Here is a 26964-nt window from a genome sequence, read left to right on the forward strand (position 1 = left end):
TTAATGACTCTAAAAACTATATGCACTAGTACCTAAAAGTAGTACAGAGTTAAACTTTCTGTCTTCTCAGGTGATCTAACTTAAAGCCAAAATGGACTCATAATGAAATAAAAATTCACTATGGAAAGAGTATCTCCCTATTTTGAATTAAAAAACCTCACAAGGATATACACAATTTTGACAAAATTAGGATAATGCGCACCACACTCAATGTTGACAAGGATGAGTAAACTGAAAAAAATTTCTTTTGACTGTATAGGATTAGTGCTCCTGCCTCCCAGAAGTAAAAAGCAAAGATGTCATCCTGAGAAACTGGATTAAGTGTTTCTGTTTAAAATAGAACTGCTTTTAAGAATTTGTTTTACTTTAACCCTGATTTTGTCTATGTATTTATATATAAGGAAGTGAGGAAGATTGCCCTTGAGCTAATGTCTGTGCCCATCTTCCTCTACTTTGTATGTGGGAGACCACCACAGCATGGCTTGACGAGTGGTGTAGGTCTCTGCCGGGGATCCAAACCCATCAACCGGTGCTGCCAAAGCAGAGCACACCAAATTTAATCTCTACACCATCGGACTGGCCCCAACTTTAACCCCAATTTTTATAAGAAATCGTGTATTTTAAGTGAATTTCTTCTGATTAAAAAGTAATGACTCTAGTAGATTTGTTTTAATTTGTAGAATTATATTTTTGATTGGAATTCTGTTTATCTGAATCACTTTTAGAATAAGGAAAGAAATAGATAGATGATAAATATACAAATAGAAAGATAGACACTAAGACATATCTACTTGTCTACCTCTCTGCGTTTCATAATGCTTGGAATGACACATTTCAGAGAATTATCAGTGTCTGTCTATAGCCTTTCCCTTCACTTACACTCTACAATCTTCCTCGTAGTAATTACGAAGAAATGTCAAATGCAGAGCGCATATGTAAATCTATCAAATAAAATATCCTAAGCTGTGTATATTTGCATTAGATAGTGTATCAGAATTTTTGCTCTTATCTTTGTGTATTCTTGGTTTAATTAATTATTCGAGCCTCAGTTTCCTCATTTATTGAAGGAGCGTAGTTATATTTATCCATTTAGGGTGGATGCCTGTTTAGAAGAAAAAATATGTTTCATATAAAAAGTAAGGTTTTTTGGATATATACAGAAAACAAGATATTTTCCCCACTGTTCATTCATTTGTCACTCCATATGCTCCTTTGGATGAAAACAAGGACAGGTAGCATGCCTTATAATAACCCTTAGGTAATTAAAAGCTGTTTGGTTCCTTGAGTCTTAAAAACAAAACCAAAACACTAGTTCAATTGTTAATATATCTATCCAAAAAATAATTAAGACTTTAATGTTCATTATAAGTAAAGTTTCTCTCCTTCCTCTACTTAGGCTACTCCAAGTGAGTTGCCTACTATGGGGAAAGGACACATGGCTGCTTTCTCTCTATTTTCCTACCTTGCATTTCCACTAATTCTGGGATGATTCAGGTGCCATTACTATTGAAGTGGAGAAAGAATGATAACTTAAGGTGCGAGGAGGTCTATACTTGATTAGCAATATTGTGAGATGGCACTGACATTCCTTGTGTTTGTCAGATGGTTTTTGTTTTCTTGTGAGGAACATCATGAGTCGTCCTCTCATCACTAGAGGTCTCCCACAAGCTGTTCCATCAATTCAGAATGGATCTCCTCTGGCTGGCCACATAGATCTCTTTCACACCTGGAAGTCAAAAAGACTACACTCCTGTTGGGTCACATCTTTCCCGAGATTAGTCCTCTTGGAGGTCATATAGGATAATCCCAGGGCACTTCTATTTCATACACATTGCTCACATATGGTACATGGAAAACATTAATACATTCTTACCCAAACAAGCTCTTGGAGAACATGCCATCTCAAATGCTTTGTCTCAAAAAAGGTATGCAGCCACATGTATACAGTGTTTAGATTTGTTAGGCATGTCCAACATCAGCCTACGAGTCCCCCAAGATCCAGGAAGCATATGTCAAACTCACTGAGTGGTTTTTTTGAAGCTCCTTCCCCAAGCTTGAGATAAGGGTGAAGAATTCCTAATACTTTTCAAGAGTTTGCTAAGTACGTATGTATTGGTTTGGTGACCCTTAGCCTCCTATCAAAATTAAGTGTCTAAAAGACTAAGTCATGTGATATGAGAGAAGAAATATTTTGGGGTTCAGTGAAACTTTTTACCCTTTTACACTTTTAGTTTGGTAAATCTCCCACTTCACTTTAATACGCTAATGTTAATATGCCATTGTGCTAATAGTTACCCTCTCTGTCTTGGGGTCTCTGGTAAAAATATAACTAAAATAGTGCTATCTTAAACACTCGGTAAAAAAAAAAGTTCCGAGTTGGGTGTATAGCACGTAATAAATATTTAGAAATTAATAATAGCTTTTCCCCGTACAATTAAAATGATATACACTATAATTTTACACAAAAGATGTCTAAGGGAATCAAATTCGGGAAAAGAGTTTCAGGGAAAGGGCAAGAATTTTTATTTTGCCCCTTCATTGGAATGGTAAAAACACATTTTACTGCATTTAAATAGACATTTCACTCTAGAAGAACACAGTAGTTTTCCTATGAGGTTGAGTTACATAGAGTCCCAGGAAACAGAAAATAAATCAAGTTCTGTTTCTTAGAGTGATAAACACACAAACATTATGTATCTCGGTTCTGTATACTTAGTAGTTTTGCGCTGTTTTTTAAAAATTGGTTTGAGTTATTAACATGACTCTAAGTTACCATAATACTGATTATATATATATATATATATATTTAAGTTTCTCAAGTTATTTACATAGTTTTGTTAAAACTATAAAAGTACTCAGTATTTAAGAGCACTTTAACACTAAAAAAATAAGTTTTTCAAATCATCATTATTACATAAAATGGAAAATCTATTAGATAGCTCGTTAGCAGTACAGGACTACTTTAATGAATGAATTTCTGAAGGAAAGTCATTTTCCATGGTAAAGACTTTAATTCAATTGGAAACATGGTCTTGAAAACAAATTTGGTAACCTTTTTAAGGAAAGAAGAAGAAAATATATAGGGAGAAAAAACACAGAAGCTGCCCAGGTAGACTAAATTTTACAATAGAAAAATTGTCGTCTCCAAATATTACATAACACCCATTAGAATCGTAACTCTATACAAAACGGGAAATTCATAAGACCCTTATGAGACTATAAAGTGAAATTAGACATCCAGTTAACCCATATAGAAATATAAATGTCTTCTTTACAAATTTTGAAATTGATACACTCCTAGATAGGAAGATTATATCTGTACAAAACTAAGCAAGCAGATTCCAATAAAATGTAAATGTAAAATGGATACATACTAATATTTAGTTGTACTTAACAGGTCTACCTGAAAAGTTTCATAGCCCATTAAAATAATGAAATATTTAATAAGATACTGGTGTTGAGACATCTTTAATAAGAAGAGAACTATATAGTAGGCAAATCACCTTCACAATTCTCTTGTGTAGTAGTATTTTGATATGTAAAATTGCGTGTATCTGTGTAGGTTTATATTATATTACAACATGTAAATAATGAACATATAATTAGTTCATTAATTTACTAATAATTTTAATGAGTGAATAGTAATCCATCATATACAATTGATTTTTATCAAAAGTAATATAATCAAAGCCATTGTAAATAATGATAGAAAGAAAACATCCATTCATTTCTCATTTTATTCTCATAGAAGTGATTACTATAAATGAGAGAATTACTGTGTCATAGAATATAAACCATTAAAGGTAACTGACCAGTACTGCCAATTTGATTTTTAGAAAGGCTATACAGATCTAAATTGCCAACAAAAATGACAGTAGGCATTGTGTTATACCACATGACCATCATAAGTGTATGAAATTTAACATGTGCATTAAACAAATGAGAATTTTATTAGCTATTTAAATTTCTTCTACAAAGTATCATGTGCTCATTTCTGTGCTTGATCGTACAATTTTTGTTATTGATTTATCATTGGTTTTTAAGAATGTTTAAACTTTGTTATAATTGCTGAAAAATTAGAGAATGCTTTTAATATGATTTTCAGATTTATAATTTAGAAAAGAATTAGCCATAAAATTTAATAAATAAGAACAAAGAAAATGGCATTTAAAAAATGAGTATGAATTAAATGATTAGTTCCTTTATGATAGCAATAAACAGACATCATTAAAAATAATTCCCTTCACAATAGCAATAACAACAAAAATGAAATAAAATTAATATGTGCTAATAAATGAGCAAGAATTACCAGACTCATATGAGGAAAGTTGGAAAAGTGGTCACAATTATATTTCTAACTATTTTAGAAAATTTAAGCATAAAGAAAAGAATAATAGACCCCCTTCATACTCAATACCTATTTGCACCTGTACCTCATTCAAAAACTTCAATTTGTTCTGAAGATCCCTGTTAAATTAAAAGCTACTAAATGCACAAAAAAATTAATTAAATTGGAAAAAGTCTGATGAGTACTATCCCAACTATGATATCCAAACAATATCACAGATTGAAAAGTATAACAAGCAATATACATGTTGTAAGCAACAATTGGAAAGTAAATTAAAATACTTTGTAGATAAAACATAATGTAGTAAAAGTTCATCTTACTCACCAAAAGAAGAAAAGAAAACTAGACAATGGGTGATAGTGAGCAGAGAAAATTTACGAACAATCATTATTTAAAAGATGCATTATTTATTACATACCATTATCTATATTGATTTTTTAGCCCAAAGGGGATTCATAGTTATTTTGTACTTAAAATAAAGTTAAAAATAAAGTTTAGAAAAACTACCCTTAGGGCAAAATAAATGCTGAACAATAAGAACACTTGTAATGCATGGGAATGGTACACATGGAAAATAGACTGGAAAGTCATGGAAGATGCCATCTGTCCATCCCATTCAATAGGTGCACGTAAGCAAAGCAGAACATTTTGTGTTCATGCTAACATGGTGCACAATTCAGATTTGTTCCATGTGATATTCTCTGACAAGAAACTGCTATGTTGAGTAAATTGAAGTGCATGTCTTTTCCTGAAGCCAAACCAGTGAAATACGACTCCTTTAGTTTAGTGTGTTTTGGTAGTAAAAATTATATCAGTCAAGAAATGAAAATAAAAAGAACTCCTGTCCAATGGTAGAAGTAAGTGTGTTATGTCTTCTTCATGGAATGTCCTATTTATCATTGTATAATGCCCATCTTTATCTCTTGTTGTCTTTTTTGGCTTGAAGTCTATTTTGTCTGGTAGAAGTATGGCTACACTCGCTTTACTTTGGTTGTCATTTGCTTGGCGTATCATCTTCCATCCCTTCATTCTGAGCCTGTTTGTCTTTAGAGATGAGATGGGTCCCCTGGAGGCAGCAAAATATTGTTGGGTCTTGTTTTTTAATGCATCCAGCCACTCTGTGTCTTTGGATTGGTGAATTCAATCCACTTACATTTAAAATGATTATTGATATATGAGGGTTTAATGCTGCCATGTTATCCGTCGTTTTCTAGTTGTTCCACATTTCCATTATTTTTTCTCCTTTGTATTTCTGTCTGCAATTTCAGTTTGGTTGTTTTCTGTGATGCGTTTCTCAGTTTCTCTTTTTTTGTTTTTTAACTCTGTCCTGATTTTTTCCTTTGTGGTTACCATGAGGTTTGTATAAAAGATCTCATAGATGAGATAGCCCTTTTTCTGTTGATAGCATCTTATCTCCAATATCCTATGCAGCTTCCATCCTTTTCCTGTTCTCCTCCTATATTTTTGTTGTCACAAATGATCCCTTTTTGTGTTGTTTGTTACGAAATTGAAGTGGTTATACTTATTTTTGGTGCTTTCTTTCCCTTGAGGCTTTATGTTACAACTAAGCATTTATTGACTTGTTCTGATACATAGTTGCAATTATCTGATTCTATCTGTCTATTTGTCACCTTGTTCAAAACTTTGCATACATTTTCTACCTTTTTTTTCAGGTAGAAGTGTTCCTTTCAACATTTTTTGTAAGGCAGATCTGGTGGCCATGAACCTCCTCAGCTTTTGTTTGTCTGGGAAAGCCTTTATTTCGCCTTCATATCTGAAGAACTTTGCTGGATAGAGTATTCTTGGCTTATAGATTTTATCTTTCAATATTTGGCATAAATTGTTCCATTCTCTCCTAGCTGACACAGTTTCTGCTGAGAAATCCACTGATAGCCTGATAGGGACTCCTTTGTAAGTTATTCTCTTCTCTCTGTCTGCTCTTAATATTCTGTCTTTGTCACTGACTTTTGACACTTTTAATATAATATGCTTTGGAGGTCTTTTTGCTTTGAGATAATTAGGAGTTCTATTAACTTCATAGATTTGTATATCCGTTCCTTCCCCAGGTTTGGGAAGTTCTCAGGTATTATTTTTTTTAAATAAACTCTCTGTTCCTTTCTCCTTTTATTCTCCTTCTGGAATATCCATTATTCTTATGTTACATTTCCTAAATGAGTCAGATATTTCTCATAGAATTTCTTCTTTTTTAAAAAAAATCTTAGTTTTCTCTCCTTTTTAACCAAGATCTCTGTCAGCAGATGTGCTTTCCCCTGAGGCCTCTCTCCTTGGGTTGCAGGTGGCCACCTTCTTTCTGTGTTCTCATGTGGTCTTTCCCCTTTGTATATGTATTCCTGGTGTTTCTCCATGTTGCAATCACTCCTTATAAGGACAACAATCAGTTCAGATAAGGGCACGTCCTACTGGACTCATTTTAACTGAATCACCCCTTTAAAGGCCCTATCTCCAAGTACAGTCACATTCTGAGCTACTGAGGGTTGGGACTTCAACATATGAATTTTGAGGGTGACACAATTCAGTCAATAACTCTGCATAAACAACAAAAAAGCACCACAATATCATATCGATATGTTGTGACGTGCCATCAAGTCAGCTCCAACTCCTGGTGACACTGTAAATGAGTGATTTCCACAATGTCCCATCCTCAACAACCCCACTCAGCTTCTGTAGACTCAAGCCTATGTCTTCCTTTATGGAGTCAATCCATCTCATATTTGGTTTTCCTATTTTCCTGCTGCATTTTACTGTTTACCTTGGTTCATGCTCCTCATGTTCCACGTTCCAATTGTGTGTGTTGTATAGCATCAGGCTCTCCTTTCACCTTTGTGACTTCTTCCCTAGACATCCTTCTGGCTTTAGACTAGTTATGACATTATCAACAGTGCTATTCATACTTGTTCTTTGCTCCTACCTAGTAACTGTTTACACGTCTTCTGACCTGGGGGTCTTATCTTCCAGCAGTATCTCATATTTCACTTTGAACTGTATCGTCATTGGGTTCTCAAGGTAAAACAGTTTAAAAGAAAGAGAAAAAAATGGAAAATAGAGCAGTAGTTTATTCATTGCCTTCTGCTACATGGTATGTGGGTCCAAACCACATGTGCTTGGGCCCATAGCATTGCAATCACCAAATGCCTATGAAATATAAGTGCCCTATGGGTATCATCTCAATAAACACAGAAAAAGATATATGCCAAAATTCAACTTCCACTCTTCATAAAACCTCTCAGCAAATTAAGATAGAAGGAAATTCCTTAACCTATGAAAACCTACAGCTAATATCAAGAACATGACTAGCATGTTTACTCTTCTTAGTTCTATTATTACATTGTACTAGAAGTTCTAGATAGGGCAATGAGGAAAGAAAAGGAAATAAAATATACCCAGATTAAAAACAACGTAAAACTGTCCTTATTCACAAATGACATAATTATCTACACAGAAAACCACTGAAATCTGTATAAAAGCTAGTAGAGTAAGTGCATTTAACAAGGTGAAATGACAGTCTTCAACAAAGTATGCTGGAATATTTGGTTATCCATATGCAAAAAAGTAAACTTGGATCCCTACTTCACAACATACACAAGAATTAACTCAAAATATCATAGACCCAAATACAAAACTAAAACTAACAATTTCTAGAAGTAAACTTAAGAGAAAATCTTTGTGATCCTGGCTGACACATAGATTTATTTTTTAATATTTATTTATTTATTTTTTTTGAGGAAGATTCACCCTCAGCTAACATCCACTGCCAATCTTCCTCTTTTTCTATGTCAGCACTCGCCACTGCATGGCCACTGACAGACAAGTGGTTGTAGGTCCACGACCAGGAAATGAACCCGGGCTGCCAAATTAGAGCACACTGAACTTAACCACTAAGCCACCAGTGCTGGCTCAGCACAGATTTATTTTAGTTATGATACTAAATGCATTATTCATTAAAAAAATTATTAAAGTGGACCTCATCAAATTAAAAACTGCTATTTGAAAGACACTGTTAAGACTTTATAAAGATAAACCACACGTTGGGAGAAAATATTTGCAAAAAACATATCTGAAGATGGACTTCAATTCAGAATATAAGAAGTATACTCCAAACTTAATAAGAAGAAAACAAAGACTCCAATAAAAATAGGACCGAAAGATCTGACCAGTCTTCTGATTTTACTACACAAGATTGACAGATGGCAAATAAGTATATGAAAAGAAGCTCAATACCATCAGTTATTAGGGAAGTGGGAAATTAATTCATAATATAATGCTACTACAGATCTATTAGAATGGCTAAAATTTAAGAAGATTGACTACATCTAGTGTCAGGTATGATGTGGAGGAATTGAAACTCTTATACACAATAGTAGGAATGTCAAATAGTGTAACAACTCTGAAAAATTGTTTGGTGGTATCTTAAAAGTTATACACTTACCCATCATATAATCCATCAGTCCACTCCTAGGTATTACTCAATGGAATTGAAGGTATATGTCCATGCAGAAACTTTAACATGAATGATCATAACAGCTTTATTTGCAAAATCTGGAAAAAAAAAAATCAGTATTCCTTCTTCAAGTAAATGAATAAACAAAATGTGGTGAATCTATAGAATGTATTACTACTCATAAATAAAAAGTAATGAACTATTAATACATACTGAAATGTGGAAGAATTTCAAAATATTTTTTATTCTATTTATATAAAATTCTAATATATACTGATAAAAATCTTATCAGTGGTTTCCTGGAGGGGCTGTGTGCTGTAGCCTCAGGTGTTCCCAAAAAGTAGAAAGGAATAGAAAAGACTGGGAGAGAATTGCTACTGGCTGGATGCTTCTTCTCATGAGTCAGCCTAGGGTTAGTTTTTTGCTTTCTTTTCCATCAGCACTGCACAAGAATAGAAACAGCTTTCACTACTGCTTGAATTGCCGCTGCTTCTATGACCTTTAAACCTCACCTAACCACAAAGAATTTGGCAAGTGTAATCCAAATAAGCCATAAAACAAAACAAGCTTAAGAACTTAAAGGGACATGGTAACTGGAGAATGGAATAGACTAAGCTAAGTGTAAAAGGGTTGGAATGGTGTATCATTATCATGACTGTTGATTTAACCCCAGGATCAAAACAATCCATAAAGGAAATTGAGAATACATGTTGATATAATTTAAATATCTTTAAGATAAGAGTCCTGGCCAAAAAGGAGAAATAAGAAAATAATTCAATTCAATTAAGAAATATTTTGTTTTAAAATTATTTTTTAAATAATACTACAAGATGAAAGTTGAGGAAGTGGTCATGGGGAATAGATAAAACAGGAATGGCAGAATATTGATTATTGTTGAAATTGAGTGATGCTTAAATAATTTTTAATATAATATTCACATTAAGCATTTTAAAAATAAATAAACTGGTAATTAAAGAGTTAAGTGAAGGAATTAGTTATGATTTGGGAGTGAGGTTTTGGGTAAAACAGGTAATGATGCAACTTGAACTCAGACAGTAGCCTTTGAAACCAATTCTTTTTAAAGATATCTACTTGAGATGCTCATGCTCATTTAGAAAAACTTAGAATAACTGTGAAAATATCTATTTTTTAGGCCTAACACATGCATCTCAGTTATCTGGCCAGTTAGCTGATTAACAAACATTACTTTGTTTAGATGACAATCTCTACCCTCCTGAAGTGATCAAGCTCTTTACATAGGTACTTTTAATCCCATAAAGCTTTTTTGTTGAATACTAGTATAACAAAATAAATCTTGTGAGCAATTTTGCATTAAATTTCAGAGGAATCTGTTTAAATTTGTCATATAACATATTAGTAACTTAGTAAGTTTAGAGGAGCCAGCCTAATGGTGCAGTGGTTAAGATTCCGCGCTCTCACCATTGCAATGCTGGTTCATTTCCCAGTCAGGGAACCACACCACTCATCTGTCGGTTGTCGTTCTACGGTGGTTGCATCTTGCTGTGATCCTGAAAGCTATGCCACTGGTATTTCAAATATCAGCAGGGCCTCCCATGGTGGACAGGTTTCATCAGAGCTTCCAGACTAAGACAGACTAGGAAGAAGGACTGGCCAACCACTGATGAAAAAAATTGGCCATGAAAATCTAATGAATACAGCACAGCATTGTCTGACATAGTGCTGGAAGGTGACAGGATGATGCAAAAAGACGGGACAGTTCTGCTCTACTGTACACAGTGTCGCTAGGAGTCAGAATCGACACGATGGCACGAACAACAGCAAATTTAGAGGATCTGATATGTTAGGCTTCAGATTTGAATGTAAAATGTGGAATTGTGTAATTTTTTCTTTAATATTTGAATTTGGAATGCATAAGATAATTTACTTGAATTAGTCTGTAAATAGTATTGGACCATTTAAGCAAACTTTAAATTTACTGTATTTATAAATTTTATTATTTTTAAGAGATGTTTAATCACTACCAAATTTTCTTACTACGTCATATACAAAATTGAAATGTTTGAAAGATTATTTAACATATTAAATTTTAAAGTTTGAACTATTGGAAGAAATTCAAGTTGTAAATTGAAAATGATTATGTAAGGGAATTTAATCTGCCCAACTTGAGGTAAGCAAACATGAGTAAAACAAAATATGTTTTCATTATTAGATTAATAAATGTAATAATTATAATAAATGTAATTATTTATAATTTTAAGCTGTTTCAATTCTTAAGAATACTAGATTCTAGATTTATTGTTTTAATAAATTAATACTAATTTAAAACTTGAATATCTTTAATTAATTCTAATCTGCTCAATATGTTAAACTAAGATTTAAAAAATCTCACAACAAAATTTGCCACAGACTACATGAAAAACAGTGAATCTCCAAAAGGAGAAAAAAAAATATGTTTTTTAAAAGAAATCAATAACAAATTGGTGTAGGACCAAGCAATTTCTAGATCAAGAAATGTTTCATTAAACCAGGAAAAAGAGTCAAGCAGAAGGGAGATGATGGCAGATGAAATTTAGGGAAGAAAAGGTGTGGAATTAGGGAGATGGATAAAAAATATGAGACTTCATTAGGAGAAAAATCAATAAACTAAGTGATGGATTAGATATGAGGTTTAATGGGAAGGAAAGCTTAAATTGTGATTCCTAAGTCTCTAGGCCTATGAAGCTTTCTGGGAATGTTGTCATACCCTCGGACAAGGAACTTCAGAGGAGGGTCATTTTAAGTGGTAGAGATGCATTAGTTTAGTTTCCCAATATTGAGTTTAGAGTTGATACATGTTTGGAGCTCAGAGAAGATATCAGAGCTAGAGATATAAATCTGAGAATCATTAGCTATATGTGTTTACCCAAATAGATAAATCGACCTAGGAGAAATTGCATAGATTAAGAAGAGGGAAGTTCAAGACAAAGTCTCAAAGGACCCCAACATTAATGCCTGAATAAATGAAGATGTGATGGCAAGGGAGACAGAGAGTGACAAGAGTGGTAGGAGTAAAACCAGCAAAGTTTTATCAGAGAATCCAATAGAAATATTTTCAGTGCAAATATTCCTAAGAAGTCAAACAAGATAAAACTCATAAAACATCCACTAAATGTAAAGACATAGAGGTACTTGTTACTGGTAACCTCAGTGAGACTAGGAGTATAAATCAGGTCGAAATCAGATGAGGGGGGTGTCAGGAAAGTTAAGAGTTTAAACAATGATGTAGGTCGCAAAGCCTTATTTCTACTTTACTGTTGTGTTAGTGTTGGTTGGTTGGTTTTCCTAGAAGGTGAAGAATTGGGCTAGAAGCAATAATGGGGAACATCAATTGAGGGGCTGAAGAGGAAATAGAGTCTTCAGGGAAAAGACAGGTTTCAGTCATGAGAGAAGGACTAGGAAATTCTTTCATGGAGGGGGTGATGAATTCACTGAAAATGTAGTATAAATTCCTGTGAGCAGAAAATACTTTGTGAGAGGGCCAGCCAGGTGGTGCAGTGGTTAAGTTCTCACGTTCCACTTTGGTGGCCTAGGGCTTGTCAGTTCAGATCCTGGGTATGGACCTACACACCCCTTGGCAAACCATGCTGTGGCAAGCGTCCCACATATAAAGTAGAGGAAGATGGGTACAGATGTTAGCTCAAGGCTCATCTTCCTCAGCAAAAAGAGGAGGATTAGTGGCAGATGTTAGCTCAGGTCTGATCTTCCTCAAAAAAAAAAAAAAAACAAGAAAAAGAAAATAGTGAGATAGTGGAAGAACAGAGGTCATAATTGAGGTACAGGATAGGTGGAGAGATTTGGCCTAGGAACTTAAGTTTTGCGCATTGATTTATGAAAAAATGAATGAGAGGCCTGGGGCTCTGTTTTAAAGAGTTTCATTGAGGTCTATATTAGTTTTCTATTGCTTAGTAACAAACTACCACTAACTTATGGCTTAAAACAACACCCATTTAACTCACTTTCTGCAGGTCAGAAGTCCAGGTGGGCTTGACCGTTCTCTGCTCAGGATTTCATAAGACAACATTGAGGGTTCCAGTCAGGCTGGGTTCTTATCTGGAATACCTGGGGAAGAATTTGCTTCCAAGTTCATTCACATTGTTACTAAAATCCAGTTCTTGGGGTTGTATGACTGAGGGCCCATTTCCTCACTGGCTCTCAGCCAAGAGGTGCTCTCAGCTTCTCAAGGCTATCAACTCAAGTTCCTTTCCATGAATCTGTCTCCATCTTCAAAGTCAACAACAGCACATCAAATCAGTCATGTGCCTTGAATCTCTTTGACATTTCCTTCTATCATCAGCTCTGCTTTTAAGAGCTCATGTCATTAGATCAATCCTACCAGATACACTACCTTTCTTAAGGTCAACTGTACCACGTGATGTAACGTAATCACTAAAATGATATCTCATCGTATTCTCAGTTTCTAGGGATTACGTGTGCTATCTTTGGGAGACATTTTACAAATTCTGCTACCAAAAGGTCTTTGAGGAAGGTAAGAATTGGGCTTGCAGGCTGAACTGATGTCACTGGCCTGCACCAACAATCTTAACCTGGAGTACAACCTGGCATCAATCACTGCTCAGGCTTGGGCTTTTCTCCAAAACAATCAAATTAGAATTTGTAAGGGTGGGGACTAGGAATCAGTGCAAAGCTTCCCAGTTACCCTAACATGACCGTGTTCTCAGCAGTTTCACGTTAACTTACTTAGTACAATATATGTGGTAGCAATGCCAGAAACAGTTTGAACTAACTAACACCACATATTCTCAATCTCATTTGACTCTAATTGATGTTTTCCCAGTGTCTCTTTCTAATTTCAGAGATTCTGAGGGGTCTAATTAAGTTGAATATCTGTGCACATTATGGCCCACATGTGAACAATGCACGTTTGCACATAGGAATCAATCTACAGATGGACGAGAAGGTCTTGCCAAATTTGGAGAATCATTTAAAAACATTCAAGCCTACTGAAGCAGTAAGTCACTTTCAAAGGTGGTGTCTGCAATAGAAATATCAGATCTGTGAGTGAGACAGTGGATCCCCTAAAGTTACCTATAAAGCAGGTCAGCGTTAGGAATATTATTTGTTAGTTTGGAAAGGCATATATAAGCCTTTGTAAAATTGAAAGGCTTTCTAGTTTAAAGTTTTCTAAAATTAGATTTTGCCAAGTCAAAACATTATCGTAATAACTCTAAATAGTTCCAAACTATTCCCTAAATTTGAATTAAGTCCATCTAATCATTCATATGTAGTGCATTTATTTGAAAATGACCAATTTCTAAGGAAACATTGAAAACTATCATTAACCGTGGCCATAACTTATCAAAAAATTAGATATATTGAATATATTAATAATATTTGCATCCTGATTATATTTGAATTTAGAAGTATGTCCCATATAACAAATATATTGCTGACCTGTTTAAATTTTGAAATATTATCCTAAGCATCTGGAAAATTACAAGATAATTATTGTCCTTAAGGCCTTCACAATCCAGTATGGAAGGCAGAAATACAAATGAACAGCAACAGTGAGAACTCTTAGTGGGTGATCTTGGTTGAAAGGTTCATGAGAATTAATTAATTTAATTTTCACACCCACCATGACATTGGTACCTTTGTTTCTTAAATCTCATTTTACAGATGAGAAAATGAAGTCCAGAGAGTTTCAATAACTTGGCTAAGATCATACAACTTTATAGTCACTTCAGGGCTAAGATTTCATTTCACATAGTAACGCTGCAGAAAGCACACACTTAGCCACTTTGCTCTGCAAGCACCAACAGTGGTAGAACCAGGTCTAACACACTACTATGTGGAACAAAATGCTTGCAGCCCACATGCAAAATGGGAATTACTCATTTAGATTTGGGAGGTGACATTTGAATTGCAGGTAAAATTTCACCAGGTATAAAATTTGAGGAAGCAGAGTATTCAAGATTGTTGCGATATCATGAGCTAGTCTTAATGAGCAGTTTGAAATACTGAGACTGCATTATTATTTTTCTTTTAGAAATATCAAAGGGATTTTTCCTTCATTATCTCATCTCTTACTTGGTCTTAAAATATTTTTAACCATTCCATAGATATATTTTCTTTGCAGCAATTTTCTCCACTTAATTAGAATTAAATGTTAAAAATATATAAAATTTTGTTGTCAAATTATTTTACAAAAAAATTTTATATATTTGCATATCTACCACAAGGGAACCAAACACTCGCCAGAATTTTAAAAAGTACTTCATTATTTAGAGTTACTAATTGGTATCTCACTTTGATGACTTTTCTTAGAATGGAAGTTTCTCAACATAATAAAGGGCATCCACATAAACTACAACTAACGACCTACCTAATGGTGAAATATTGAACACTCTTCCACTATAATTGGAAACAAAAACTCTGTTAACTTTTATCACTTCCATTCAAAATTTTACTGGAGAAAACAGTTCATATAACAAGGCAGAAAAGACCGTAAAGATTCAAAAGCTAGAAGAAAATTATCTTCATTCACATTAGACACAACTATTTATATACATTACCTTGAAGAATTGCATAACATATAATAAGTAGAACTAATTAGTAAATTTATCAAAGTTTTATGATAATAGGCCAATATACAAAAGATCAATCATATTTATTGTATTCCTATATAAAACCATCCAACATTATGATAAAAGTAATAGTAACAAATTCACATTATTATCCAAAAGTGTAATATTCTTAGTGTAGTGGGTTAAATTGTGGAGCCCAAAAGATATGCCCACAACCTCATCTGTAGAACCTGTAATTGTTACCTTATTTGTAGAAGGGATTTTGCAGATGTAGGTGAATTAAGGATCTCAAGATGAGAAGATTATCCTAGATTATCTGGATGTTACGTAAACCCAATGACAAATGTCCCTATCAGAAAAGCAGAGAATAAGGCAATGTGAAAATGAAAGCAAAGATTGGAGTGATGTCACCACAAGCCAAAGAACACAGACACCCAACAGAAGCTGGAATGGGCAAGAAATGCAGTCTCTCCTAGAGCCTCCAGAGAGAGCAGGCCTGTAATCTTCCTGATTTTAGACTTCAGGCCTCCAGAACCATGAAAGAAAAATTCTCCTACACTAAGACATCAAGTTTCTGGTAATTTGTTACAGCAGTTCTAGAAGACTAGTAAATTTAGTAATACATTTAACAAAAGGATTGTAAAGTATAGGTTGAAAACTATAAATATTGCTGAGGGAAATTAAAGAATAACTAAATTGAGAGAAACATCACATTGAACTATACTGAATTGTTATCATTGTCCCCAAATTGATCTACAGATTCAATCAATTCAAATAGAAATCCCCAAAGGCATTTTTCCCCTCCAAATCTGCAAGTTTATTATACAATTTATACTGAAATTGATATAGAATTCTCTGCGATGTTTTTGTTTATTTGTTTTTCACAGCACTTTAAATATATTATCTCACTGCCTTCTGGCCTCTAAGTTTTCTGCCAAGATATTGGCTGATACTCTTATTAAGGACGCATCATACATGATGAGTTGCTTTTGTTTTGCTGCATTCAAGATTCTCTCTTTGGGGGCTGGCCCCGTGGCTGAGTGGCTAAGTTCACACACTCCACTTTGGCAGCCCAGGGTTTCACCAGTTTGGATCCTGGGCACAGAAATGGCACTGCTCATCAGGCCATGTTGAGGCAGCATCCCATATAGCACAACCAGAAGGACCTACACCTACAGCTAGAATATACAGCTATGTACTGGGAGGCTTTGGGGAGAAGAAGAAGAAGGAGAAAAAAAAAAGAAGATTGGCCACAAATGGTAACTCAGGTGCCAATCTTGGGAAAAAAAGGAGAAACAGAGATTCTCTCTTTGCCTATGTCTTTCAACAGTTTGATTACAATTTGCCTCAGTGAGGTCCTCTTTGGATTTTTCCATCTTAGAGTTCCTAGAGCTTCTTGTATTTGTGGATCTGTGTCTTTCTTCTAATTTGGGAAGTTTTCAGATACTAATTCAAAGAATCTCTCTGCCTTTTTCTCTCTGGCTCTTCTTTATCTTGGACCCCCATAATGCGTATGTTAGTCCAATAATGATATCCCATGAGGCCCTTAGGTTATGTTCACTTTTACTCAATCTTTTTTCTTTCTGCTTCACAGACTCAAGGATTTCAAATGTTCTGTCTTTAAGTCCACTTATTCTTTCTTCTAGATGTTTGCATCTGTTGGTGAACATGGGTAGTGATTTCTTTTTCAATTATTGTATTTTTCAGCTCCAGATTTTCTGTTTGTTCCTTTTTATAATTTCTCTCTCCTTGTTGAAATTCAGATTTTGTTCCCATATCATTTTTCTGATTTCTTTTAGTTCTTTGTCCAAGTTTTCCTTTAGCTATTTGAGCATATTTAAGACAATTATTTTAAAGTCTTTGTCTGGTTATTCCAATGTATGTGTATTCTTAGGAATGGATTCTGAAGATTTATTTTGTTTCTTCTAATGGACCACATTTTCCTGACGTTCTTTGTATGCCTTGTAATTTTTGTGTTGAAAATTGGGCATTTAAACAAACAAAACAACACTTATTTAAGTCTTGCAGATTGGTTTTGTGTTGGGAAAACCCTCTACTTATTATTTTGGTATTCTTTGATCCTTGAGACCAGCCTGAGGTGAAAGCTTAAAGTCTTTTCAGTTTTTCTCTGAGCATGCATCTTGTTTGGGCTTCTGCATGTCTTTTTGATTCCCCATATACACAGCTGATCTTGAATGTCTTGCTTTCCCAAAAGGTTTCTCTACAGTTTCTCCTCAGTGTCTTAGATGATCTAATGTATTTCTCCTCCTATAATCTCTTACCCTACTCTGTGGATTCTTGTCTTCCTGCCTTTTCAAGCAGCACCTACTGCTTATTCCCACCTGACATCCAAATTACACCACTTCCCCCAACCTCCTTGCCTGAGCTCCAAGTTAGATGAAACCGAGATCGGTTCTTCCAGCAGCCCCCAGACAGATAAAATGTTGAAAGTAAGGTCTTTTCTAATCCCTCTCATTCAAAAATCGCTATTGTTAACTGAACTGTTGCTTCCTCTAAAACAATATCCTGGGAAGGAGGGGCAAGGGTGAGTAAAAATGACATGAAATTTCCCACTTTTTAAATGTGGCTTTTTCTTGAGTGGGTGTTCACTTGTGAGCTGTAGAACTTTGGCTGTTTTCCAAAGCTCTTATAAAGTTATTTCAGCTAGTCTCTAGCTTAGTAGTTTTTGTTTATTTGTTTTTGTTTTTCAAATGTTTCTGTAAAGGATGAGGACTTAGAGCTTCCGAAATCACATTTTTCTTATGTAACTCTAGAAATTTGATTTTTAATATTTCATGTTTAAATTAGGACTTACTTCATGATATGATTTGTTTCTCAGCAAATGTTTAAAATTATTTCAATGAATTAATCGTAACCCTCATTTATTTAGTGTATATCAGGACCTGTACCAACATCATCCCAATTTCTTTAATCTTCTAAATCTCAGATGATGGAGGCACAAATAGTTAAAGCAATTATTTTCTAACATTAAATTTCTTTGTTGCTTACTAATTCTGCAATACTGGGATTATTCTTTGTTTATATTTTGTAGGATCATTGTATTAATACCATGATTTTGGAATGAATTAAGTTTAGTGCATAAGATATTGCAATTGGTAAATAATTTTAAATTGCTGCTGTTATCTTTATGTGTCTACATTGTAAAGGATCCATATTTTAAAGTGAATTTCACTCCAAAATATTGGCTTTTACTACACTATATTTTGGACCAATATTTAATACAGTGTTTAGTTACCTAATTTTACTGACTTTGATAGTAAAACAGTATTAATGTAATATGACCTGGAAGCCATGTTGATGCCAAACACTAGTAAACATAGCTCTCACTTTTTGTTTCCACTTGTATGGCTTTATAAAAATATTACAATGAAAGAAGTTTCAAAAGCACTTTTGTCGGGGAGCTGGGAAGAACAATAAGTGTATAAATTTGTTTAGAATATTATAATACTTTCAGGTATATTTTTTTTCTGAGAACATCCTAGCAATGAGAAAAAATATTATGATCAACATTGTCATTTCAATTTTTCCTAAGCCATGTATTTCTTCTTGTAAGCAAGCTATAATTCTGTCAGACAGAAGAGAAAATATATTGAATAGTTTTATTATGTTCTGCATGAATATACTCCATGTTTTTTGTAACTCTCTATGGCAGTTAAAATGCTACAAAAATTTTTAAACAGGTAAAACAAAGACAAATATAAATATGTTTAATGCATACACTCTTGAAATGCAAATAGACTTGGGATAAATGGGCAAATATACTGTATAGTACTACTTTCATTAATTTTAGCATATTTTGAAGTTCTAAAATTAGATGATTTCTCTATTCTAGACTTGTAAACATTTGAGTCAAATAAACATACAAACACAAATCTTTTAAAATCTACTTTTATATGCAATACTACATTTGGCATTTAAAAATAAAATAAGTATGATTCAAATGAATCATGTTCTAATTAACACATATAGTACTTCTAGCTATTTCTGTCTGAGACATTTGTTAAATATATTGTTGCTTAAAATTGTTCAGCCAAACAGAGGGCACCATTTTTTATGTTGGCTGGACTTTATGAATGCTATTACAATTAATTCAGATTACTAAATTGAATTAACTGTAAAACTGAATCATAATGTTTTTCCTTTTTGTTAGATGGCAGAGGATTTGTTAATTATAGGGAAGTAGAAGAATGGGCAGTAGTTATTGAGAGTTAGAAGTGGCATTTAAGATTATAGTTTAATTTCTTCTGGGCTCAAAAAAATTTAAGTAACTCCCCTAAACTTTTCAAATTGACATCAAATACTGGATTGGATTCCAGAACGTAAATCTTCTAGTAAAGATTTCTTTTCTACATAAAAATACTTTTTCTCTAAGTGATGTCTTTTGCTTTACTTCCTTCACATTTTCTTCTGGAATTATCAGGGAATAAATATATTTGACATGTAAATAAATATTAAAAGATTAACAACACATCAGCTTTACCCCTTTGCCTCATTCGTTCTTAAAGCCAGTCAAAGAAGACTTTGTCCCTATTACTCTATTGAATCTAGGTATGTCAAGGTTAGAAAATATCCCTAAGTGACAATGATCAATTCTAGATTTTCATCTTACCATCTTACTTGCTTTTCAGTGGTATTTGACACAACTGATCATTTCTACTTTCCTTAATTGCTTTTTCACTTGGCTCCAAGTACATGTGTTCTACTAGATTTCCTTTATTTCACAGGTCATTCTTTATAATTTTTTGGATCTTACTCCTTGTCTCAAACTCTGAATGTCAGAGAATTCCATGACTGAATTTTTCCACCACATCTTCTTCATCTACAGTGTAACAGGGTATTCGCTTCAAGTCCCTTGACTTTAAATATGATGCATTCGTTAATTCCAAAATCTTTTTTCTGAATCCTTGGTTATCAGCTTTAGGTGCATTTGCATAACCACCTATGAATCACAGCTCATATCAATAATATAGATGGGTTTACATTTAAAATATAACTTGAATGTAACTATACATCACTATGTCTGTAGGTATAATCCTTGTCCAAGCCCTCATCTCCTTTTATCTAAACTATTGCACTATCCTCTTAAGTAGTCTCCTTGCTTACACTAATAACTCCATGAAGTCTATTCCCCATGGATCAGCTAGAATACTATAAATCAGTAAAACATATTACATCATTTTCCTGATTAATGTGATCTAGTGGGTTCCTGTAAAGTTAGAACAAAATCCAAAGTACTATCAGGCCTTAGATGATATGACCTGTGTTAGATTCCAATTACTGCTGTAACAATGTACCACAAAATTAGTGGCTTAAAACAAAACAAATTTATTATCTTATAGTCCTGGAGATTAGGAGTCCCAAACAGGTCTCATTGGGCTAAAATCAAGGTATCCGAAGGGCTATGTTCCTTCTAGAGGCTCTAGGGGAGAATCCATATCCTTGCCTTTTCCAGTTTATCTTGGCTGCCCACGTTCTTTGGATTGTAGCCTCCATCCATCTTCAAAGCCAGCAATGGCAAGCTGAGTCTTTCTTATTTTATATCACTCTGACACTGACTCTCTTGCCTCATTATTTTACTTCTAAAGACGTTTGTGATTACACTGTGTTCCCCCAGATAATCAAGGATGATTTCCTCATCTCAAAATCAGCTGACGAGCAACCTTAATCCCATCTGCAATCTAAATTCTCTTTTGCCATGCAACATAACATATTCACAGCTCCAGAAATTAGAATGTAAACATATTTGTGGATCATTATTCTGACTACCACATGGCCCTTGGCTACATCTTTGGCTTCCTATTCTAAAATACTCATCCTCCTTTATTCTACGCATTCACAATAGTGGCCTTGATCTTCTTCCAACACATCAAGTTTGTTGTGATGTCAAAACATATAAATTCTAGTTCTTTCCCCTTGGAATAATCTTCTCACAGATTTCAAAGGACAGACTTTTTTTCTCCTTTCATTCAGATTCTGCCCAAATTTACATCTTAAGAAGTTTTCCTTCATCATTCTACTTATAATTGTCTTCTACTCATTCAATATTTTTCCAATTAACTTTCTTTATTATTTATATAGCCTGCATCAACCAATATCTATCATTACATTGTACTTTTATATAATACTGTGTGTATATACATATAAATAAAGTTATATTTATATATGTATAAATTTTTGTGAGTCCCAAATTAGAATATAAACTCATTGAAGGTGAAAAGTAGTTCCATATTACTATTGAAATATGTATTTGAATCAGTGTTTGGTACATGATAGGTGCTCCAGAAACATTGACTAAATAAAGAAATATATCTATAAAGAATACTTTGTAACTGTACACTACAATCTGGTAATCTACATTATCCTTTTTATGCCCTCTGAGTAAAAAAAAAAAAAAAAAAAAATCCAAAGAGAAAATATGACAAGCTTACTGAAGTGCTGGAATTAGGAGACTAATATTTTGAATTGTTGTTCAAATTTTCATCACTGTATCTCTGGGATGTAGCTCAAATTCTTTATTTTTAGCAGCTCAGAAAATTTAAAATATAATGCATATTATAAGTGAAGCATTGTTAATGCTGACTCCTATTCAATATGGTAGATTCCAGTTTGTGAAAAAAATTTCTCATTTTGTCACTCAAAAGATACCAATTATTATATTATAATTTTAGGAAAACTTAAGCTCAAACCAAGTATAAGAATATTAAGAAATCAGAAAGAAAAATAGAAATATAGTACCATAGTCAAGATTTGTAAGTAGGACTCAAATCCAGGGAAATCACAGGTAAATCAGAACTAGATAAAGATTTGAACAACTGGAAGTTGGGATGTTAACCTCCACACAGGGACAAGAAACAAGTACTTTACCTTTTGCTATAGAATCTGGATCTGTGTTATCACATAGAGACAGTAGCTATAAAAAGCTGCCACAACCCCAAAATGAAATCCAGAACTCCTTGCTTTATCCTGGAAGCCTACTGCCATTCAGGATCATAAGGAAGTAAAGAGACACTGATAAATCAGAGCCCTAAATATGCATCATGCTTGGGGATATACTCTAAGTTTATATTACCTAAAGGGTGCAGGAACTCCAGGTAAGTTACATGACAATATGTGGTGAATTTGTAAAATTACTAATCTCCAGTAAATGCAAAAGTGAACTCACAGAACTTGGATAAATAAAAAATACATCACAATAAACTTGAACTCAAAGTAAAAATTAAAAAGTAGCGTGCAGAGTCAGGTTATTTCAGAAACAAAAAAACATATTTCATCATAAGAATAAAGAATAACATAAATTTTAAACAGTCATTGAAATAAGTATTTTCAAAATATTCACAGATATAATATCACTCATAAGTCAAGAATAGATAATGAAAAGCAATCTCTAATTCTGAAGTATATTTGAATTAGAGCAAAATTACAGAACTTAAAAATATATTCACTGTAAGAAGGATTCTGAGAAGATGGCAAAGTAGAAAGCACCAGGAGTCTGTCTTCCCACTTGACAAAAATTGCACTGGCAGAATCTCTCAGATATAACTGCCTGAGAACTCTGGAGTCTATTGAAGGTTTGAAAATTCCAGGGGAAGACTTGGAAGTTAAGCTGCAGATAATTTAGGCCAATTTCAGCTCTTAGCATAGCAGCAGTTACTTGTGCCCCACTCCCAGACCTGTGGCAGAGAGCTGCATGCTGGTTTCTGGAGCAACCAGAACACAGCTTGTAGAAGCCAACCTAGGCAAAAAGGACCTTGCAATACAAATATCAGAGATGAGTGCTCTAATCACTGATGGCTGCTTCTGATCACAGAGATGCAGACAAATAGGCTAGCAGTCATTGTTGCTGTGCCTCCACTCACTGTTGCAAGCCCCTACCCCTCAGGCTGCAGTGACCTTGAGTGGAATTAAAGGGCTAGTACCCTTTCCTCCCTTTGATCTTTTTCTTTTTCCCTTTTCAGGAGCCAGAGATTCCAAAGCAACTGCGTATACTGGGAAAATTAGAAAGTGACAACACATGCCCAAGGAAAGCTACAGGCTCAGAAGAGACCTGAACACCTTAAGTTTCCATCTCAGGTTGATTCTTGGACTAGAGACAACCTAAAACAGTAAGAAATAAAATAAAAATAACAAATAAAAACAATAAGAAGAAACAGCAAACCCAGGAGAAGGGAGAGAGTCTAACCTCCAGAGTTATCACATTATTAGTTTTAAATGTACAGTTTTTAAGAACAAAAATGACCAAAAAAATCACAAGGCATACAAAAAAAAAAAAAACAGAAAAAGATGGCCCGTTCAAAGGAAAAATAAGGCAACAGATACCAACCCTGGTAAAAACATGATGGCAGATCTACTAGACAAAAACTTTAAAACAATTGCCTTAAATCTTAAAGATGTTAAAAGAACTAAAGAAATATGAAGAGAAAGTCAATAAAATGATGTATGACCAAAATGGAAATATCAATAAAGTTAGAAAACATAAAAGAAAAAGAAATTCTGGAGCTGAAAATTACAATAACTGAAATGAAAATTTCATTGAGGAATTCAAAGGCAGAGTTGACCAGACAGAAGAAAAAATCCACAAACTTGAAGATAGGACATTGGAAATTGTTCAGTCTGAGGAACAGAAAGAAAAAAGACTGAAGAACATTGAACAGAGGCTGAGGTACCTGTGGAACACTGTAAAGAATATCAATATATGCATTGTAGGAATCACAAAAGAAGAGAGAATAAAGAAGCAGAGAGAATATTAGAAGAAATAATAGTTGAAAACTTTCCAAATTTTGTAAGATGTGAATATAAGCATTCTAGAAGTTCAACAGACTCAAAGAGATTCACACTGAGACACAGAATAATGAAACTTTTGGAATCCAAAGACAAAGAGAGAATCTTGGGAACAGCAAGAGAGAAACCACTCACCACATACAAGAGCTCCACAATAAGATTTCCACCAGATTTCTCATTAGAAACTTTGAAGGACAGAAGGCAGTGGGCTGACATGTTCCAAGTGCTAAAAGAAAAAAAAGAAAACCTGTCAACCACGAATACTCTATCTAGAAAAACTGTCCTTCAAAAGTAAGCGAGAAATTAAGATTTCCCAGATAAACAAAACCTAAGGAGAATTATTACCATTAGACCTGCCTTCCAAGAAATGCTCAAGGGAGCACTGCAGCATGAAATGACAGGACGTTAGACAGTTAACATGAAATAATATGCAAAAATAAAGACCTCAATAAAGGTAAGTACATTGGCAATTATAAAAGCTAGTATTATTGTAACAACAGCTTGTAACTCTACTTTCTGTTTTCTACATGATTTAAGAGACTAATAAATTTTAGAAAACAATTATTACGTTAAAAGTTAGTATTACTGTAACTTTGGTTAGTAACTCCACATTTGGAATTCTACATAATTTAAGAGACTAATGCATTTAAAAGAATTATTAGTTTATGTTTTAGGGCAGACAATGTATAAAGATGTAATTTGTGACATCAACAACGAGTGGTGAGACAGCTGTTAAAGGAGTAGAGTTTTTATGTTATTGAAGTTAAGCTGCATAAATTCAAATTAGAGCATTATAACTATAGGATGTTAAATGTATCCCATGATACCCACAAAGAAAATAGTTATAAAATATATACAAAAGGAAATGGGAAAGAAATTTAAACATGCCAACTCAAAAATCAGCTAAACACAAAAGTAAAATAGGAAAAATACAAGGAAAAAAATACACAAACAACAAAATGACAAAAGTCCCTCCTTATCCATAGTTATTTTCACTGCAAATGGGTTAAATTCTCCCATGAAAAGTCAGATACTGGCAGAATAAATAAGAAACATGATCCAAGTATTTGCTGTCTATAAGAGACTCACTTTAGATTCCACGACACTTTCAATTGATTGAAAGTGAAAGGATGGAAAAAAGATATTCATGCAAATCTTAACCAAAAGACAGCAGGGGTAGCTATACTAATCTTAGACAAAATACATTTTAAATTGGAAAAGACTACTAGAGGAAAAAGAAAGACATTATATATTAATAAAATATTCAAATAAGCAAGAAGATATAATAATTATAAATATTTATGCATCTAAAAATAAATCAAAATATAGAAAGCAAAAATTGACAGATTTAAAGGGTGAAATAGACAGTTCTACACTAATAGTTGGACATTTTAATACCCCATTATCAATAATGGATAGAACATCCAGACAGAAGATAAATGAGGAAATAGAGGTCTTGAACAAGATCTAACAGACAAATATAAAACACTCTACCCCATCACAACAGCATACATATTTTTTTCAAGTACACATGGGACATTTTCCAGGATAGATCATATGTTAGAACAAAAATCGAGTCTCAATACATCTTAAAAAATGGATATCATTCAAAGCATCTTCTCCAACTATCATGGGATAAAGTTAGAAATTAATAACAGAAGTAAAACTACAAAATTCACAAAATCGTGAAAATTAAACAGAACCCTCTTAAAAGACCAATAGATCAAAGAAGGAATCACAAGGAAAATTAGAAACACCCAGGAGATGGCCCCGTGACTAAGGGGTTAAGTTTGCGAGCTCTACTTCAGTGTCCCAGGGTTTTGCCGGTTCAGATCCTGGGCTCAGACATGGCACCACTCAGCAAGCCATGTGCTGATGTGGTATGCCACATAGCACAACCAGAGGCACTCACAACTAGAATATACAACTATGTATTGGGGAGGGAGGGAGCTTTGGGGAGAAGAAGAAGGGGGAAAAAAAAGAAGATTGGCAACAACTGTGAGCTCAGGTGTCAATCTTTAAAAAACAAAAAAAGAAACACTTAAAGACAAATGAAACTGAAAAATCAATATATCAAAACTTATGGGACACAATGAAATCAGTGAAAAGGGAAACTTTATAAAGGATTACATTGCACAGCAAGAAATATCTCAAATTTACAACCTGACATTACAATTAAAGGAACTAGAAAAAGAAGAACAAAATAAACTCAAAGCTAGCAGAAAGAAGAAAATAATAAAGATTAGAGCAGAGATCAGTGAAATAGAAAACAGAAAAACAATAGAGAAAATCAATGAAATCTAAAGTTGGTTCTTTGAAAAGATGAACAAATCAGCAAACCTCAAGGTGAGGGACTAAAGCAAGAGAGAAGACAAATTACCAAAATCAGAAGTGAAAGGGGGACATAACTACTGATTTTAAGAAATAAAATGGATTAGAAGCACATACTATGAACAATTGTGTGACAGTCGCTTGGATAACCTAGGCGAAATGGACAGATTTCTAGATACGAAAAACCTACCAAGGCTAAATCACAAAATATAGAAAATCCAAATAGACCTATAACATAAAAAGATTGATTTAGTAATCAAAAATCTTCCAATAAAGAAAAGCCCCATACATGATTACTTCACTGGTGAATTCTACAAAACGTTTAAAGAATTAATGCTAATCCTTTTCAAGCTTTTCCAAAAAGTTGAGGAGAAGGAAACACTTCCTAACTCCTTCTGAAAGGCCAGCATTACCTTGATACCAAAGCCAGGCAAAGACACCACAAGGAAAGAAAACTACAA

The 26964-nt window shown here is 33.8% G+C and overlaps 1 long non-coding RNA gene across 6 annotated transcripts in view; it reads right to left on the minus strand.

Annotated features, from left to right (window-relative positions):
- The window catches only part of LOC138920870 (uncharacterized), a 280466-nt gene that overhangs the window by 52643 nt on the left and 200859 nt on the right, over positions 1–26964 (minus strand). For 2 of the 6 annotated variants that reach the window (XR_011432804.1, XR_011432801.1), the window contains exons 2-5: positions 24308–24398; positions 15617–15722; positions 12785–12887; positions 8796–8905 (exon numbers count right to left, since the gene is read on the minus strand). This is a non-coding gene — a long non-coding RNA (uncharacterized lncRNA). The remainder of the gene's footprint in view (positions 1–8795; positions 8906–12784; positions 12888–15616; positions 15723–24307; positions 24399–26964) is intronic. The other 4 variants (XR_011432803.1, XR_011432800.1, XR_011432802.1 and 1 more) reach the window with 2 other exon arrangements.

Source organism: Equus caballus, chromosome 26 (genome assembly GCF_041296265.1).
Source record: "Equus caballus isolate H_3958 breed thoroughbred chromosome 26, TB-T2T, whole genome shotgun sequence".
NCBI classification, from domain to species: Eukaryota; Metazoa; Chordata; class Mammalia; order Perissodactyla; family Equidae; genus Equus; species Equus caballus.